This window comes from Acinonyx jubatus, chromosome C2 (assembly GCF_027475565.1).
Source record: "Acinonyx jubatus isolate Ajub_Pintada_27869175 chromosome C2, VMU_Ajub_asm_v1.0, whole genome shotgun sequence".
Classification (NCBI taxonomy): Eukaryota; Metazoa; Chordata; class Mammalia; order Carnivora; family Felidae; genus Acinonyx; species Acinonyx jubatus.
In genome coordinates this window covers 68,524,343-68,538,802 of record NC_069384.1, presented here as the reverse complement: position 1 = coordinate 68,538,802, position 14,460 = coordinate 68,524,343, and the positions used below count along the sequence as shown (strand labels likewise).

General features: G+C 48.3%; 1 protein-coding gene and 1 pseudogene across 22 annotated transcripts in view; both read right to left on the bottom strand.

Moving 5' to 3' along the window:
• Positions 1-14,460, bottom strand: part of KALRN (kalirin RhoGEF kinase) — a 661,810-nt gene that overhangs the window by 550,219 nt on the left and 97,131 nt on the right. The gene's annotated exons all lie outside the window — the stretch shown is intronic.
• On the bottom strand, positions 7-10,340 carry LOC113599813 (drebrin-like protein; annotated as a pseudogene).

Genomic DNA, 14,460 nt, shown 5'->3' with positions numbered 1-14,460 from the left:
TCCATTGATCTATCCAATTATCAGAATGAGTCTGCAGTAAATGTGGACACTTTTGACTCCTGTCTCCTCAGACCCCTCACCTCTGGTGTACATCTTCTCCCAAGGTCCAGCCTCAAACTCCAGCCAGAAAACACCCCTCTTCCATTCTCTTGCTGGTTGGGGGGAGGGGGGGGGCTTTTTCTGGATCACTGGCCTTAAGAGAGCTCATCCTCACCTTTTTCAAGCAGGAAACTCCCAAGCTTTCTCAAATACACACCCAGAAGGCCCCCACGAATACCACTGGTCTCAACTCATACAGGATGGGAACATGTTATCTCATCTATTTTGTGTTTATTTAATGGTTGTTCTTCGATTGTTTTTCTGGCAGTCCATGGGTCCAGGATGCTATCTCAGACAACAGACTTCCAGAGTACAGAGGCCTGAGAACACTTAGTACAAAGTGACTGGTTTGTAAAGGTCTAGTAAATGGATGTTGCTGTTGTACTGCTATAGAAAGGCAAGGTAGGGGGGGCAGCATGTGAAGTGACCAGGAAGAGGAGGAAGCAATGTGGTGTGCACATGTGGTGTGGTCTGGAAGGGAAGATGAGATGCTGGCTGCTCACTGTGGGCAGGCACAGGTGACACACGTGATTAGGCACTGCCCACCATCCCATCTCAAGGGGCAGGGAACAGCTAGCCATACCAAGTTCTTCGCCAGGAATGTGTGCCTGGGGCTGCCACAGCTTCTGACCTCTGGTTGCTCCCTAAGCAGCTGCCACTGCTGACACTATTTTTAGCTGAACAGCAGCCTCTTCCCAGCCTCCTCTTCTCTAGCTTATTTCCATGACCCCAGAGAAGCCCCTGAACTTTCATCCTGCCTCTGGACCCTGAACCTCCCACTCCCCCTTGAGGCTTACACTAGGTCATTTTGCGATGTTGTTTTGTGGGGATGTTTGGAAGGAAATGAATACAGGGCAACGGGGAAGTCAGTTGTGAAATCCAACACTTATCTTTTAAACCAGGAAAAATAAAAAAGGAAATGCATTAGGTCCAGGGAGAGCATTCCCTCTGGCCCCCAAAAGCAGATACCTCCTGGGTCCCACTTTCTCTACAGGGTCTGCATATTGATGGCATCCCGTCACTAGCACTGACAAGCATTTTCTGGTATGTTTCTGTCTTCTCACTAAAAATGGGAAAGAAAATTTGCACTAATATGGGCACCCCTGTTTCCTGACACTCTATTAGACTCTATTCATGGTTTTTCTCATATAAATCTTACAATCCATGAGCTAAGTAAAAGGACCCACCCAGGGCCACACAACTTGTAGTTAGCAGAGCTGGGATTCAAACCTAGTACTTTGTGACTTAAAAACTTACCCCTGAAAATAAGAGTGATCTATCCCCAGCCCTTTAGACTGTGAGCTTTCCAAGGCAGGAAGCCCCATTACACTGGTACCTCCCACTGGGCTCCTTAAATCCTGTGGATTGACTGAACCACCAGCTTCCAGAAAAGAAAGAGGAAAACATACTTGCCATCCACATGCCAGTAAAATATGAAGAAATACATGCCTTCTTGCCCTCCACCACCTTCTTAGTTGACTGGAGGGAAAAAAAAAAAAAAAAAAAAAAAGGAGATAGGTGTCCAGCCAAAAGTGATCAGACCATTCCAGAGTCAGTGATAACCTTTCCCAGTCCCAGAAGCACCTCTCAACTTTAGGGATTCTGAGAAAACAATTCATTCACTCATCACCCAGCAGATATTTACTGAACACCTACTATATGCCAAGATCCATACTAGCTGTTGGGGATAGCAAACAAAGGAGTCATTTTCTGTCCTCATAAAGCTAGTAGTATAGGAGGAACAATGCTGGGTTTCAGAGGCATTTGTGGGGTAGTGACATCTCCCGACGCACTACCTTAAATTTAGAGCTCAGGCAGTTTTGTGGGAGGAGGAGAAGAAGTAAAGGAAACCAAACTCGTTGCTATGCAACCAGGATGATATATTCTTAGCCAGAGCAGGCAGAACAGCAGCATGGTGCAGGGAGTGGGTGGGGGGAGGAGAAGTGGGGGAGGAGGAGGCCCAGAAGTACCGAACGGGAGGCTCGTTGTGCACCACCGCTGCACACACAGGCTTCCTCCCTGGAGCAGGTAACAACTGGACACTGCACAGAATCATGCTCACCAGAGGTAACCAGAATATTGTGGGGACAGCCCCAGAAACCACAGAGAGAAGGCCTCCTGCCCAGCTGCAAAAATCCTCGTTCTTGGGCCTGAAATTAACCTACCATTATTAAATCCAGGTCTGTACTGAATACCAAAAAGGGACAAAGAACAGCATAAAGCTGGGCGTGCTTCTGGCCTGGGGAAACATACAGTTCATCAGGGGAGTAAGACATACATGCATAAACACAGCATCAACAAGTATTTATTAAGTACCTCCTCCATGTTCCTTCTGCAAAGTGCAGGACACTGTGGTGCTGAGGAAGGGCTCATGCTGGTGGGTCAGAGCATGCAGACAACAGATAGCATGGTGCTGACAAACAACTAGGGGGACTCAGGCCTGAGAGCTAGACCTGGCTTGGCCACACATGGGCTCAGCACAACCTGTGGCAAGGCTCTCTGGGCCTCAGTCTCTGGATTTCTGAAATGAGCAGTTTTTATACACCTGAGTCCCTGACACTATAAATGCTACAGGACTGCAGAGATAGCAGAATTGAGTATCAAATGGAATACTCAGGAAACGCCATATGGAAGAGGGAGAAATTGAGGATGTAGTGGGGGAAGGAGTCTCATCTTTTTGGAAGGTCTATTGTGTACCTCTACCTGAGGATAAAGAATAGTTTCCCCGGGGCACATGGGTGGCTCAGTCCCTTAAGTGTCCCACCCTTAATTTCAACTTAGGCCATGATTTCAAGGTCGTGAGATCAAGCCCTGAGTTGAGCTCAGCACTGCCTGAGGTTGCTTAAGATCCTCTCTCTCTCCCTAGCCCTCTACCCTCCCACAAGAGCTCTCTCAAAAAAAAAAAAAAAAAAAAAAAAATAGTTCCCCCATTTTCAGAGTTGAAGAAGCCTAGCCTCAAGGAGGTTAAGTAACTTACTCATAACCACACAGCTGGTAAATAGTAGATGCAAGATTCAAACCCAGGCCCACCTGGCTCCATGGTCTGTGCACTTTGCACTGGATCACACTGCTTCTCTAAGACAGTAAGACTTGGATCAGAATTGGGTATAAGAAGGACTGCAGGAAGTAACAGGGGCAAAGACACTGATAGGCTGAAAAATTGCTAGGGTTAATAAGGGAAGGTTCCTGGGGATAAGAACAGAGCTGTGAGTGTGAGGAGGGTGCAGTGAATAGAAAGAATGAGAACTTGGCAGTCCCTGGCCAACACCCTGCATTGCGCTAAATGCTATGGAAAAGAAAATGGTATATTAAACAGTCCTTGCCCTGAATTAATTTGCAACCAGGGTGATAAAATGTGAAAATTAACAATTAGTGAAATGTTACAAAAATTGTCAAAGAAGGCATACAAAAATAAATCATAGCACAGTTTAAATGCGGGAAGTGTTGCTTCTGATTTTGGTGGGCACAGGAGATTCTGTGTAGGAAGGGGACTAGAGGCAGGCCTTAAAGGATTCAGGGGGAGGATTGGGGAGGGGGGGTGGAAAGGAGACAGTGAGGGCATGTGGGGCAGGAATAATCTCATCCATAGGAGAAAAAGCAGGAAACATGCTTTGTGGAAGACCATTTCACTTAGAAGAGCTGGTGGGAAACACTATAGACCAGTTGGGTTGTGTGAGACAATAGGGGCCAGGCTAAGGGAATGAAGGGTCCAATCCTTGACCAGAAGGCTATGAGAAACCACTGGCTGTGCTTGGGCAGGGGAGTTTAAGAAAAGGAAAGCAGCAGTGCTCAGAGAGCCAGAGAAGGGGACTGATAGGCATGGGACGAGAAGGGTCCCAACTAGGGGATGGTGCTGAGGATGGCAAGCAAGGACTAGTCTCCCAATTATTTCAAGGATGAACATGAAAGTCCTTGTGACTGGGGAACAGGAGAAGGGGGAATCAAAAGTAATCTGACTTCAAACCAAGAGAATCAGAGTCCCATATTCAGAACTAGAGAAGCCTAGCAAAAAATAAAATTGGGGGAAAGGGTGATGATCAGGTTGATCAGTTCCACATTAGACATTCTGCCTAAGGTTCCTCTAAGATATTCAAGTGAAAAAATGATGAATCACAAACTCAGGAAAAGGAAACCTGAAGCTGGGGGGAGGGCATGAGGGGTCACCATTCACCCAGGGTGAGACAGCCCTCGGCTGCTCCCTAAGCCCCCAGGGAAGGCAACTCAGCTGCTCAGTGAGTTAGGAACTGTATGTCCTGATAAGAGAAGAGAATGGAAACAGAATCCCTGAGCCAACATTTAATTATTCCCATCAATAGAGCAAGAGAGGCCCCCAAACAGGGTCAAGCCCAGAAGAATCTAGTACACTTCCCTCCCCAAGAAGGACTTCTTTCTGTGCTCTAGTGAGGGATCACAGCCTTGCCAGGAACAGAAGATCACAGGGAACCTTGTCCAGCATTTTAGTATACAGACACGGGATAAGACTCTGGAGTCAGAACAGTGTGGGGACAAATGACCGTTGTTCCACCTAAGTGTACATGGGCTGGCTGTCCACCCTGTCTGAAAAGTAAATAAGACAAGTGTCTTAGTGTCAGGTACCTGGCATAATGTAGGGCATACAGATGGCATGAGTTAAAGGTTAGTTCCCTTCAGCTCCACCTGAGAGCAGGCCTTTTCATTCCCATCCAGTTGTCAATGATATAGTTTTTCCATTAATACTACTCAGAAGACCCAGTTAGTTATACGCTCTGAGATAGCACAAAAAATGTCAATTTCCTCTTCCACCTGCCAAATGTTGCATGTTTCCCCTGGAGCTGGGTTTGGGGAACCATGAACTAAATTCCATCCTCATGATAAAATCTGACAGACTTAAAGCAGAGGGGGGGGGCGGATATAACTGCTTTTCTGTAAATACAGCTCAGGGTTCCCAAAATATCAACTCCACCTGATTGTCAATGGCAATTGAAATTCTACCATTAGAGATCTACTTCCTCAGTTTAACATTCTTCTTTTAAATATCAAATTCTCCCATGAGGAAAGCCCTTTGAGCTATTACCAGTCCATCATAAGTTGCAAAACATACATGAATTTATTAGCTGCCTGAGAGAGCAAGAATTCTGATGCTTTGGAGAGGAGGAAGGGGTCATTTTGGAGCTGGATCACTGATCCTATTTGGGGAGACTGAAGTGAGCTAGAAACCAGAGGGCAAAGGGACCTAAAAGAGCAAGCTCACAGCTTCACCAGGATCTACCTTGATCACTGAATGAGAGGGGTCATAAAAGAGATAACCTGCTGGCTGGAAGTACCAGGTGACAATGTGGGACCCTGAGGGTATAAAATGAGAGTCAGCAAGACAGTACCTCCCTGCACTTCCCAGTAGCAGAAAGGCAGCAAAGCACCATAGAAAAGCCATCTCCACTGCCCACAGAACCAAAATAAAAGGGATCACGGGACACCAGGAGAGAATGAGGTTGGAGCCAGGAAGCACTCCCAGATAATGCAAAAATTCTCAGCTATGCTTTCCTTGCCCCCACTACTCTCCTGAAACTGTTCCTTCAAAGATGACCCCTGATGTCCTAACATTCAAACCCCAGGGTTCTACCTACCTACCTCCTCAGCAGATTAAAAGCCAATGCCCACACCTTCCTTGAAACCCCTGTGTGAGGGAATCCCAGGCACCTTGGTGTGACCACTCTCACTTTCCTTCTCACTGAGACCCAGGCTCTGCCTTGCTCCTCTCTGCACTCACTCCCTTGTTCCTAACAAGTCAGAGGAGCCATAGCCCAGCAGTTCTCAGCAAAGCAGGAAAGAGTCACTCCAAAGAGTCTCTACCATACAGAGCCTAGCATATGGCTGGTACATAATAAATTACAGATGTAATAGAGACAATTATGCATTTCAAATGCTGGCCAAATTATGGGTCAGAAGGATCCCATCATAGGAAGCCACAGAAGGTACAGATCTTGGTTGTATTTCTGAGGAAGCTCCACTTATTCAACATTGACACCTGGACTTAGACACACAAACACCTATTCAGCATATTTTCTCCAAAGAACAACCTAAAAGGGTGCTATCAACCTCATGGCCCTTTGCCTCCTCAGTATTCTAGTCTCCTATATCTAAGGAGGCGTTCTTATAGAGGACTGCATAATCACAGGAAAAGGTCCCGTGGATGGAATCTGAGAGGAGAGAGCTTCTCTGATACACAGGGACTCTCCTCGTCAGAGCCAGCTTCCCCAGACCCTCCTACTGCAGGCCCTCTAGCATCCTCCCTGACCCTGGCCTTGCCCGAGATGCACCAACTATCTCTGCAATGAACTATTTCTGCCATCCCACATCTGATTATATGTACCATGACACAAACATCAGAGAAGAACATCAGAGAACACCACACTCCTAAACTTTGGGCCTCATCACCCCACTGTCTTCCCTTTCCTTCCAGCAGAAATGCCATGGCAACGATGCCATGCTCTCCCCCACCAAGTGGGAGCTCTCTAAGGACCAAAGCAATGGTGAAAAGCCACACATTGGACCTTGATTCTTCCTCCCTCTGTACCTACCACTTCCCTTCAGCACCCAGCAGGACACTCTGCCCATGAGGGCACCCCCTGTTCATGCCAGTGACTGAATGATACATAGAACTAAGAGGCCCCAGGGGCATCACCGAAGGGAGAGACGTAACTACAGGGGAAAAGGTGGAAGGAGAGATGGCAGACAGGGAGGAACTGGAGGATACCTCTGTGACCCCAGCAGTTTCTGACATTTGCTATCTTAGCCACCCTTTATATCTTTGGCCCTGGCCCTGATCACTGAGATTCACCCTTTCATCTGCTCCTCCATCTCTGCCCATTGAGTGTGAAACACTGAGATTTGTCAGATATTCTGAGCACCAGAGCCCATGCAAGAAAGTTGCCAAGGCAACAGAACACTCCTCTCTGGTATAAATACTCACGGGTGATACCCCTGGTGGAGTAGAGCACAAACACCTCCCCCTCCTCCTTTAGTCAGATCTGGCAGACTTCAAAGTTAGGGGAGCCATGACTGGTTTTAGCAGGGGGAGTGGCACAAGGGGGTTCCTCCAGACCAGCTAAGTCACTGTCTAATGGACAATCCAGCAGGGAGAGAGGACCTTGCAGTTCTGATTAAATGTTTAGCTCTCACTGGGCCCAGAGGTGGGCATGGAGGCCCAGGGAAGGCTGGAAGGGTGGAAGCAGCATGAACTTTGGTTGGGGGACGGCACTCCTGAAACCACAGTACTAGGACAGGCCCTGCGAACCCTGAGATGCCAGCCTGCTGGGGCCACTAAGAGATGTTGGAAACGTATGCTCTGCCTGGGGCTGCTCTGACCTCCCCTCTCTTCTTTTTCCTTCTTTTTTCCCCCTACATCTTAATGTTTATGCCTCTTTCAGATGGCTAGTGGTTAGCCCAAGGTCTGAGGGTACCTGTGTGCACACAAACACATCACAGACACCCAGGAAAAGAGTTTGTTTCCACACATGGGCATTCAGGTCACAACAGGGCAAATTACCTCTGGGCCTGTGTAGGGCAATTCTTACTCCGAAAGCAGACACAGGTGGGCTGGGAGAGAAATAGGCGAGACAGCAGGCATAAGCACTCTGGTTACTTTTCCTGAGCCAGAATCAGTTGAGAGCACACACTAGGGCCAGCAGAAGAGGGTTCGCCACACAAAAAGATACATGTTTGCTGATGTTTTCATAGCTTCTTTCATATACACAGATGGAGGCTTGGTCACCCTTGTCCCCACTGCTCACAGACCACAGCCCAGGCAATGGGAGAGAGGACCGGGAGCACAAAGCAGGATCCAGAAAGATGATCTACTGTTGCCCAAACTTTCACGACCGACTCTGACTTCAGGCATAAACTCTACTAAGTTCACGGTTCCCAGGGTCACTAACAGCCATAGCCAACACCCTTTAGAGTCCAGAGGAAAAGAAAGAAAAGGCAAATGCCCCTGCCCAGGCTTGGCAGTGCCATTCTCCTCAGGCAGAGGTCACTGAAGGACTGGTCATGGGCAGGGCTTGGTTCAATGTCTTCTGCTGGGGTCAAAGGCCAGGCTGATCAGGCCCTGGGAGCTACCAGAGCATGTTTGGGAATCAGCAGGGTAATGCTGCATTTAGAAAGACAGAGGCTGAGCCACTGAGACTGAGAAAGCCCAAGGGCTTATCTTCTATGGGAAGACAAGACTCCTCCATTCCTGGAGAAGTGTCTATGGCTCTCACACCATGAACACCACCTCTCCCAGCAATAAGTGAAGCACATCTGGGCGGAGAAAGGAAGGATGGCCTTGGTGCAGCCAGCAGTGGAGGGTCCTCACTCAATGAGCTCCAGAGTAGGCAGGAAATATGCAAAGTGGCTATCTGGCCCAAAGCCATGCTACCAGCGTTCAATGATCACCTCAATGCCCATGATGAGGTTCTCAGGGTTGAAGGAGATCTCAGTGTCCTTGGCTGCCTGGTAGTCATATAGGGTCTGAGCACAGAGCCTTTTTCCATTCAGCCCCATCGTCCACATGCTCAGAGCCACCATCTTAGTGCTGCAGCATTGGGGCGTCTTCCGTCTGTACCAGACACAGCAGAGTGCTAGGTACTGACTCCTAATGGAGATCTACCCTGGGCCTTGATGAAGCTTGGGTCAGCCCTTTGCCAAGGTGGGTCTCTGGTTGGGTGAGCTGCTTCTGCAGGAAGGGACTCCTCAGTTCACCTGGCTGGGGGCTAGAGACAGAAGTGGTGGACATGGCCTTTTCCTTCTGCTTGAAAATCCTCCATGCATGTGCTGGCTGCTTACACACAGGCTCCTGTTCCTCTCTATTCCTTGAAACTACTTCCTGCTGCTCACATTTCCCCTGGGGTCCAGCCTCACCGCCTTGTTCCTCCCGACAGCACTGCTCCTGGAGGGAGGCCTCACACAGCTCCTGCTCCTGATGCTCCTGCTCCAGTGGCTGCCACTTCTCCTCTTCCCGCCACTTCTCCAGCCTGTGAGTTGTCTCCTCCTCCTCCTCCTCTTCTTCTTCCTCCTCCTCTTCCTCCTTCTCCTCCTCTTCCTCCTTCTCTTCCTCCTCTGCTTTGGCCCAGAAGCTGTCTTTGCTGGCTCAGATATAAGACATGGCATTGATCTTCTGGTACACAGAGCCCACAGGGGCCTGGGGGCCCATGTCCTGGAAATGGCAACTCTCCCCATGGAAGGCGCAGTTGGCACCTGAGGCCCTGGCTATCTTGTGTATTATGCACTCAGGCTCCATGTCCTCCTTGGCCCTCACATTGACTGTCACATGGGCCCCCTTCAGAAAGCTGGCCACAGTGCTGACATGGTTGGCGCATGCTCCTGCACATCACTCACACCCTCGCCTGTTCAGTTGATGAGGACAAATTTGGGCAAGCCAGAGTTGGGGTCCTTCACCCTGCACAAGGCATATATCACCTTCCTGCTGTTGAGCTCCTCCACCATCTCCTCCAGGCCCCCCTCACCAGTGCCAGCCACATGGATGTCATTGCTGTTACCCTCATGGGTAAAGACAGCCCAGTCAGTCGGGAACTTCTTGGTGACCACTCACATGTAGGCCTCCTGCATCACCAGCCCGCTCTGGCTCAGGTTTGTAGCCATGGCCGGCCCCATGGTCCCCACATCACCGCCATTCTGACCTCTCTTATTTTCCATAGTTCTTCCCAGACCCACTAAAATACAAATTGCATAAGAAACAATGCTAGAATCAAGCGTCCACGTCCCAGTGCTATTCCAGGAAGACTGTGCCCTTCACCCCTGCCCTAAGCTAACAGCATTCCATTCACATGTCCATCTCATCCATCCCCTGCATCCAACCCACACCCAGAGCATCATATTTTTGCCCATTCCCTTCCCTAAATCCCAGTCCTCCCAACTGTAAAAAGTAGTAGAGGGGAGCTTTCCTGTCCTCCCTCCAACTCCAAAATTTCTGGAAAACCAAAAAGATGAAAATTTGTGTGTGAGGACTCCTTGGAGAAACTCTTCTAAGAAGTAGTCAGTACCAGCAGCCCTACTGTCAAAGTTAGGGGGCCCCAGAAGGGTCCCCAAGCGTCCCAGTTCTCATGCTTTGAGGGCGGGATAGAACAACAATCCAGAACAAGGATCTTACATTCATTTCCCCTTGCCATCCACATCCTCACCATCACTCCCCACAAATCTCCATTATACCTAGCCTAAGCTACTCATACATTAGGAGCCACACCCCAACGTCACTCTGTCTATTATCACTGACAGAGTGATAATATCACCACCCATCTCACACTCACTCAGCCTGCAGGACCAGTGGACTCAACCTTCCCAAAGCCTTCCACAGGCGCACAGCCCAAAGGACTCCTCCCCCAATTCTTGAAGACCCATCTGCACCAATTATGTGACATATCATACTCTGCATTTTATTATTTATTTTTTGGAGGCCCCACACAGCATTTAGAACAATGTTGTGCACCTAGCAAGCACTAAATGAAGATTTGTTTTAGGGTGGATTTTTAAAAATCATTCATTGTTCAACAAAACCTGGTAACGTAAGTCTCCAGGTGTCCAAGACATCCCTCCAGAAGGAGAAGGGAACTCCCCACATCTTCTGCTGCATTTGCCGACATACCTCTCCTCCCCCTCTTCTAAACACCATATTCCTACTCTGGCCTGAAACATCCTTTCCAGTTCCAGTTACCCAGACTGTCACAGCTGCTCTACCCCAACAAACCTTTCCCCTACTCAGGATGGCTCAGGACCCCACTCCTCAACCTCTGACATCACTAAACCATCTTCTGAATTTCCTGTGGAGCACAAACAAGGTGGAATTTGTTAAAGCAGATTCAACCAGCCCTGTATAACAAACACTCGGGGATGTGCACATCCGTGACCATCTTTTGTCAGGTCACACCTTGCATCAGCAATCTGTGTCCTGGCTTAGGACTTTAGGACCTCTTAGTTGCCTCGAACCTCCACTCAGAATTTCTGAACATGCAACAGCCACTAGGCTTTCTCACAAGAAACTGGTATTGTCTCTCCCTGTGAGGAGACTCTAAAGACTGCTGCATTCTACCCTCCTCTCAGAGGTAAAGCAGACACCAGGGCCACCTCATTTGTCCTTCCAGGTTCCCTGACAGTAGGCCTAGAATCATAGTAAGAGGGCAGGCTTTGCTACCAATCAAGCCAGGGTTCAAATCCTTGGACAACTTGGTGTGTACCCAATTCAATCAGCATCCACTGAGTGCATACACTTGTTCCAAGGGATCAGGGGCTCTTACAGAATTAGTCCTTAGACCACCACTATCAGCAGCAGCAGCAGCAGCAATGCCTGGAAACTTGTTAGAAACGCACATTCTTGGGTCAACCTCAGACCTGCTGAATCAGAAACTCTGAGAATGGGGCCAGCAACTTGTGTTTTAACAAACTCTCCAACTCATTCTGAAACACACTCAAATTTGATCTAGATCCTGGGGATACATAAAAATGAAAAATCTATGATCTAGACCAGCAGTTCTCATCCCTGGCTGCACATGAAAATCACCTAGAGAGCTTTTAAAATAATACCAAATCCTGGCCCCACCCTAAACCAATTCCATTAGAATCGCTGTGAGTGGAAAAATAATCATAATGCAACATGCAGAACACTTAGATTGAACAAGAGTGCAATGAGAAGGGAGAAGGCAGTGAGGAGATCATAGGAAGTGGCTTCACTATATGTAGCTCTGTTTCCTCATCTGTAATTGGGGATCATAATGTCCAGCTTACCTGAGATGATGTATATAAATGCCTGGTACACAGTAGATGATCCATCTGCATCAGCTCTACCCCCTACCCCAGAATAGACCCCTTGCCGACTCTGAGCTCAGCAACTGGATAGATGTATTTAGAATGTCCCCGACATCAGTTCACCATCGAGGACCCCACCCACGAAAGAAAAACCTGGTTGTTCACAGCTTTGGGCGAGAGTTCTCTCCAGCAGCCATCTCAACTTCCCCCATGTCTTCGGTCACTGTTTTGAAAAACAGCCTGAGTCATTGGGAACCAGACTGTCTGGTCATAGCCCAGACCCCGGCTCTAACAGTCCCAACTCTTTCAAAGAACAGCTCTTTAAGACAGCTTGACAAAGGCCACTTGAATTACATAAGGAACACATTGACCTATTCCCACTTCTCTCAAGCTTTTTTTGCCTGTGGTTCTATGCAGGTCCACTGGCTTGGGGTGAGCTTTGTCCACATCAGGCGGTCCTCTCTGACACAGATCCTCTCATTCAGTCTCCCTCCCCAGCAACATCTGAATTCGGATTTATAGGGGACTTGGCAGTAGCCCCAAATTAGTCCACTCCTCCCTCCCCACAAGGCACAGGAGTGTGTCTGCAGTCACAGAGAGTGCCCTGGCCTTGTATGATGCTGCAGACCCATAAGCAACCCCCGACCCAAACTGAACAGAAAAATGGGGACTTCCTTGTAGTTGCCCCCCCGGGCTCTATGCTTATCCCAGTAGATGCTGAAAACATTTTTTGGTCTCTTCTTGAGAGTAACCTTCACTGTCATTTTTAAATAAACAATAAGTAAATTGCATCATTATTTCACAGGCAAACCTTGCTTTTTTTTTTTTTTTTTTTTTTTTTTAATACTAAAACCACTATCACTCAGCTTGCCCAGATTTGGTTTCCTATTCCTCTAGATTTCCCCAAATGAAGCTGGGCTGTTTCCAAAAATCAAATTAACATTCAAAAACAAGGTTTTGTCACTGTTATGGATAATTTAGAAAAAAAGAAATCTGCACCACCACATTGCAAAACAGTTCCAGAATGCAGAACCCAAAGGATTTGGTTATAGGTGGAATCAGTGGCCTTAGTCCCCACTGGGGGCCTGCTTTGAAGTGAGTACCACTTCAGCTGGGAGTGGGCAGGGAAGTGTCAGTATGCCATCATCTAGGAGGGGCTACAGAAAGCAAACTCTCACACCAAATGAGGGAGTGGTGGAGGCAACACAGAGAAAAGAAGGCACAAAACTTCAGAGAAAAGGGCTTAGACACCCCAAGAGCAGGAATCAGGACTATTCTCCAAAGAGGGGGGTGCTGCCAGGGAAAAAACAGTGTCTTCAGAGGCCAAGGCCTGGCCTAGTTTCCTGCCCCTGACCCACAGAACCCCCACAGAAGAATCTGGAACATGAGAGACAGGAAGAAAAATCCCTGCAGAAACGGTCATGAAGGAACAGGAAAAATAAAGGTGCCACGCAGCTTTTCTCCAGTTCCCTGAGCAATAATACTAGGGCCTGATTCCTTCCCAGACACTGCCAAGTCACCCTCTCCTGGCCCCATCACCCCTCCTCTTCCTTCCCCAGGTCCTGCCACATGCAGAATAAGACCTCTGCCCAGCCTGGCCTGGGGAGAATGAGAGATTTTCTCCTTGGCTCTGCATTTTCATTCAGCCTTAAAAAGCTCAGGCTGGGCAAGAAGCCCATAAGCATGTCGTGCTACACCTCAGTGCTCACCTCCCCAGCGCTGGCAGGTCTCTCCTCCCTGGCTTCATCTTCCTCACACCAGTACTGTCATTGGCTCAGGTGCCAGACCCGAGGCCCTGGAAGCACTGACGGAGCTGCCCTCACGATCCTTAGGAAAACGTGGCCAAACCCAGAACATTACCAATGCTCAGCTTTGCTCATCAAGGCATGCCAGGCTAGGAATCCAATGGAGCAGAGGGAAGCAGGAGGGACAGGGACAGAGTGGTGTCATTCAGCAGCACTTAGTCACCTGCACTAATGGTAGAAAGATACTGGGTGATCAGAATGATGGATAATCAATAATCCAGAATAATTGGTAGGAGACAACATGATTGTTCACAGCTGAGTTATGAAAGATCTATTTGTTCAAAAATGAATCTGCCTTTCCTGAACACAAAGACTAGGATAGACAGAAAACAGCCACATGAAAAGAGAAAGTCAGTTCGGGATTTAAAGTTGACCACATAATACATGTACAGAAATAACTGAGAGTTAGCTGTATGAGGAAGACACACAGGAAGTTAAAGCTCTAGAACCTAAGACATCTAGTGCCCCATTTTATATATACGAAAACTAAGGCCCAGGGAAGTGAAGGGACTGCCTCTGTCACACAGCCATTTGGTAGAATAGCCAGAACTAGACTGGATTGTCTGAGTAGAGCACTGTTCACCTAGCTACATTGGTCCAAAGCCTTCACTTTGAAAAGAACATCATCCTGAACCCCTGATGCTGACCAGTGTGTCGCCTGGAGGACCCCCAGGCCTCGTGGCAATAGCTGCTTCTGTAATCACTGCATTTCCCTACACACAAGTCACCCTCATGTGCAACTGACTGCCTTGGGCTGAGTACCAAAATGATTCATAAATCA